The sequence below is a fragment of the Rattus rattus genome, chromosome 7 (genome assembly GCF_011064425.1).
Source record: "Rattus rattus isolate New Zealand chromosome 7, Rrattus_CSIRO_v1, whole genome shotgun sequence".
NCBI classification, from domain to species: Eukaryota; Metazoa; Chordata; class Mammalia; order Rodentia; family Muridae; genus Rattus; species Rattus rattus.
Window position 1 is genome coordinate 45,641,231 of NC_046160.1, and position 5,855 is coordinate 45,647,085.

The following is a 5,855-nucleotide window of genomic DNA, read 5'->3' on the forward strand; positions in this document are numbered from 1 at the left end:
TAAAAGCAAATAATTCAAATTGTTAATAATTACAGGTGCTTGGTCCAGAGCATATGTACTCAGCGAAAGGTACAATTAGCTGATGACAGTGGTGTCTGGACAGTAGATGCCACTGTTAATATGGAATATGGGTCCCTGGTTCCTGGTTTCACATTCTGTTTATGATCTCTCTCTCTCTCTCTCTCTCTCTCTCTCTCTCTCTCTCTCTCTCTCTCTCTCATATAATCAATTCCTTCCCTATTTTCTGTATGTTTCAACAAATTCCCTTCCCATTATTCTCTAGCAAGGATATAAACCAACCTTGGTATTTTCATCTTTAACTGTTTACAAAGAAGGACAATTATTTCCGTGAGAGCCATGGGATTAGTGCCATGGAAATAAGCCAAGCCAATGCAAGGTTCAAAGGGGGATGGAGAAGGGAGGACGGGAGGGGGACAAAGGTGAGGCCATGCTTCCAGGATCCCATGATCATGCTCCTTGTAGCCCTCCCTGCCAAGGAAATTTTTCTTCTCTTTTGACACTTAAAATAATGCAAACTTTGGTTTGATGAGATTTGTCTTCCTTATTTCTCACACTTATTCTCCATCTTGCTGAGACCCCTTGTTCCTCCTCCCCTCAGATTGTATGTCTTGTGAGAGAGGTCATGCTTCACTATCTGATTCTGGCTTATTTTACTTAATGTTAATTCAAAAAGAAAAGAAAATAGGAACTGAGAACTGAAGTCGCTGCTATGAACTCAGCCATGTATTGCTAGGCTTTTGGATCCTCTGCACTCCCATTTTTACAGACAATAAAGATGTAGTTCATATATACAGTGGAATAATACTGTCTGGTCACAAAAGGATGGAACTCTGCCATTTTCAGCAGTGTGGATGAAGCTGGAGGTCAGTATGTTAAGTAAAGTGAGCCAGGGACAAGTGGACAATGCCATTTCACATTGTCTGTGGAATCTAAAAACATTGATTTTAGAGCCCTTTAGAGAAAATGGTGGATACCAGAGGCTGAGAAGAGTAAAGGGAGGGAAGAACAAGAAGAGGCCAATTAAGGGCACTGAGAGGCACTGTAGGTAGATGAGAGGGACGTTCTGGAGTTCTGCTTAACATCAGGGTGACTACAGGTATGGTGGTGTAATATATATGTAGACAGATCTACAGATTTGCCAGCTTATCTATTAATACAACATGTTAAGAAAGGAGTAACTGAAAAACTCAACATTCATTTCTGATAATACTTAAAACGACAACAAAACAACCATGTCTACACCAGGAATGCAGGGACTCCGCCCACGCAGGAAACATTGTGCACTAAACACGAGTAGTGAAGTCCAGGATCATCCTCTCCACAGACAAAGCAAGCTTCGTGTCTCTGCCTCCCATTAACATTTTGCTGCGCCTCATAAACCACAAGTGGAAAAGGAATAATGTTGGGAAGAGTCAAAGAGTCACCATTTGCCTGTGATATTTCCATAACTAGAAAATTCATGAGGCTTAATGGAAAATCTATTTAAATTAATGTAAAAGTCTGAAATACAAGAAAGAAATCAAGAGACAAGACAGAATGAACAATAATAGTTATAAGATTATTTTCCCATCAGCATCAAAGTCCCTCAGACTGAGAATAGATTTGTTAAGTACCCTGCAATGCTCTTATGAAGAAAACAGGAAGCTCAGACCCTGTGTAAGTGGAGGGACACAGCCTAGCATGTGGATGACATGTAAGTGGCAATCTGGACTGGCACTTGGGAGGCAGAGACAGGGATATGCTGCAAGTTCAAGGCAAGCTTGGGCTACAAAGATAGTTCTAGGCCAACCAGAGCTACATAATGATATCCTGTCTCAATTAAGTAATTAATTATTAATTAATTAAAGAAAAGAAAAAAGTGCTAGAAAGATGGCTTAGGGGTTAAAGCACATGCTGAATATGCGTGAGGAGCTGAGTTTGGATCCTAGATCCCACGTAAACAAAGTTGTACATGTGCCTGTAACCCCTGTTGCTGTCCAGGCAAGAACATCTGTGGGGCTTCTTGGCTGCCAGCCTAGCTCCAGGTTACAAGTGATAAAGCAGGACACTGAAGGTTCTTCTCTGGCCTTCTGCTATACATGGGCATGGTCAATTGCACACACACACACACACACACACACACACACACACTCACACACTCACACTTAAACTACACACATACATACTTAAACTATTCATGTACACCACACTCACACACACTTAAAATACACACATACTTAAATTACACACATATACCACATTTACACACACACATAAAGAAAAATAGACAAAGACAAATGACAAATGAACATAAGACATAAATTTCAATAGTACAGCATAAAATTTCGAGTGGAGTTGCTTTGATTATTAGAATGACAAATATTAAAAATCATGGCCATGATCAAGAGCTGGCAGGGTTCATACATGTATGTGTGTGCCTTTGTGAGTATGTTTATGTGCACATATATATGCATATGTGTGTATCAGTACGGTATGGGGTAGATGAGTGCAGATGCCTGCATAGACCATAGACATGGATCCCCTTAGAACTGGAGTTACTGGCAATTGCTAGCCCCCAACCTGGGTCCTGCAAATGGAACTCAGGTTCTCTGCAAAAGTGGCAGGTACAGCTGCTGGGTCCCTAGCCCTTCCTTGTAATTTAATGCAATAATAAATTAATTAAAGCCAATTATGTTGAAACTCATTGTGATTTTTTTGTGCTGAGAATATGTGACTTTTGCTTGCTCAGCTTTAAATGGGCCATTTGTAGCATCATCCCATGTATGGTTTGAATGAGAGTGGCCTCATAAACTCACATATTTGAATGCTTGGTTCCCAGTTGGTGGACTACTGGGAAGAATTAGGAGGTGTGTCACTGGGGATGGGCTTTGAGGTTTTTCAAAGTTCATGCCAGGCCCAGGCTCTCCCTCTTTGCCTGCTGCTTGTGGATCAGGATGCAAAGTTTTCAATCACTGTTCCAATGACATACCTCCTGTTTGCCTCCTGCCATGAAGACCATGAATTAACCCTCTGAAACTGTAAGCAAGCCCCAGTTAAATGCTTATAAGAGTTGCCTTGGTCATAGTGTCACTTCAAAGCAACAGAACAGTGACTAAGACACCTCCTGCTCAACTCATGACTCATGGGAAATTATAGAAGGGGGAGACACGATGTGAGTGCTTGGACAAGTAGGGTGTTGTAGGATGCTGTCTTCTGGATGATACAGCTATTGCTCTCCTAAACTCACACACACAAGATTAACCTGCCAACATTCCATCATGGACGAGCAGTTAGGTCTGTTCATAGTGTCCTATCTCCCGTGCTCTGTTTGCATTTTTTGAACTTCCCATTGATCTGTATCTGATTCCTCTACATTTCTTCTGTCCCTCACTCTATCTACAATGGGCTCCATCCTCTTGATGAAGCTTTCCTCTGTAGTTTTAATTTGCTTGTTAAGTTTATTTTTTTATTTCTAACATTGTTTCAGTTTAGGTTTTCCTTAAAATTCAAATTCTGTTTTCATGTGTTGATCTTCTTTATTTTTATTTATTTATTTTTTTGATGGTGGCAGTATAGTAATAGTATTTTTTTTCCATTTTTTCTTTATTAACTTGAGTATTTCTTATTTACATTTTGAATGTTATTCCCTTTCCCGGTTTCCGGGCCAACATCCCCCTAACCCCTCCCCTTCCCCCTCTATATAGGTGTTCCCCTCCCCATCCTCCCCCCATTACCGCCCTCCCTCCAACAATCATGTTCATTGGGGGTTCGGTCTTAGCAGGACCAAGGGCTTCCCCTTCCACTGGTGCTCTTACTAGGCTATTCATTGCTACCTATGAGGTTAGAGTCCAGGATCAGTCCATGTATAGTCTTTGGGTAGTGGCTTAGTCCCTGGAAGCTCTGGTTGCTTGGCATTGTTGTTCATATGGGGTCTCGAGCCCTTGGACTTCTTTATTTTATCTATCTCTTTGTGTTTGTCCTCTTTGAGTTGTTTGACCACAATTACAATTGTTCATTTGAATCCCATGTCTGACAGCTCTTCAAGGCCATTTTCCATAGGAGCCATTTCTTTAGCATTTGTAGTTTTTGGAGGACACACGTTTTGGTCTTTCATGTTGTGTATCTGGAGAAAATTCTTTTCCTTTTATTAAATTTCTTTTTCTTTTTTCTTTTTTTCTTTTTCTTTCTTTCTTTCTTTCTTTCTTTTTTTTTGTTTGAGCAACTTTTGTTATTTCAGCAGGGGTGTTTACAGTGTTCAGGAGTGGAGCTAATTCACAGCAGGGCTGGGATGTCATTTTCCTCTGTATCTTAGCTAGGGTTAATACTACTGTAATGAAGCACCATGACCAAAAGAAACTTGAGGAGGAAAGGGTTTATTTGATGTATGCTTCCACAACACTGTTCATCAAATCAAGTCAGGGCAAGAACGCAGGGCAGGAACTTGGAGGCTGGAGTTGATGCAGAGGCCATAGAGAAGGGTTTCTTACTGGCTTGCTCCTCCTTTTTCTTATCGAACACAGGGCCACCACTCACAAGGGTCTGGCCCCTGCCACTCAATCACTAATTAAGAAAATCCCTACAGGCTTACCTGTAGCCCAGCTTTCTGGAGGAATTTTATCAGTTGAGGTTCCCTCCTCTCAATGACTTTAGCTTATGTCAAGTTGACATAAAACCAGTCAGCCCACTTTGTCTAGTATTTGGGTCTACTATTTCCTTTCCAGGTGTTTATTGGCTACAGTCTGGTGCCCTCAACAGCTTGGTCACCTACAATGTGACTAGTCTTGGCTCCTAGAGCCAGACAGAGCAACAGGAACGTCCAGCTAGGAGGCTGGCAGGGCTTTAGTGAGTCTTGAAGGGAGGCAGTGATCTAGGTCTCCCAGCCACAGGAGTGTTGTTCAGAGAGCACCCTGTTGGGAAGCAGGGTGAGAACTGTTGAGTCCCAAGAGGAGGGGAAAGGGCCAGGAAGAAAAGGAAGGAGGAGGAGGAGGAGGAGGAGGAGGGGGAGGAGAAGGAGGAGGAAGAGGAAGAGTCTGTAATTCTTTGCAATAGCCATGGAATGATCAGAATGAAGAGAGGCTTAAGGGGAATTCAGGTAGCTAACCTGTGTCTTCATTACAGGGACAGGTTAGAAGGCATCTAGTGGAGAGATATTTAGGGTCTTACAAGTCTTAAAGGGAAGGAGAAGGGCTGGAAGAATGCCACGGACCCTGGCAAGCATCCATAGGGTACCAGAATGGAGAGGGGCTTTGGAAGGGAGTGGGAAAGAAGGCCAATCATGGGCTGGAGAGAGGCAAGTAATTCCCTCTTCCTCACAGAAGGTCTGTAGTTAGTTACAGAAGAGGCAGTTTCCTCAGGAAGTTGACAAGTTTTTCATGTTTCCTTCCTCCTTCTCTTCCTCCCTTGCTCTCTCTGCTTTCCTCCCAATTTTGTAATAAGCAGCCCAATTTAACTCATTAAGTTACAAACACAGATCATGAAAGCAGGAGAGGAAATAGTTGGAAAAAGGGAAGAGATTGGAAGGAATGGAAGGGAGTCATAAGAATGTAATAAGACTGAAGATGACCAAAATATACCATACACATGTGTGAAAAATCAATGAAATTTATTCCATGTGTAACTAATACATGCTAATAATATTTTTTAAACAGGAGAAGAGAAGAAATAGCCAGTCATCATAGTTTAATAAAAGGCAAAAAATTTGTGCTATGGAGTACATAAATCTAGGAAATGGAAATAGCTTTAGCAAATATTGCATGTGAAAAGCTATATCAAAATAGCACTTACAGTGGGATCCCGTGTACCTCGAGCCAACTGGTCATGTGTATGCATAAGCAATAAGGACCTGGAGTAGTGCG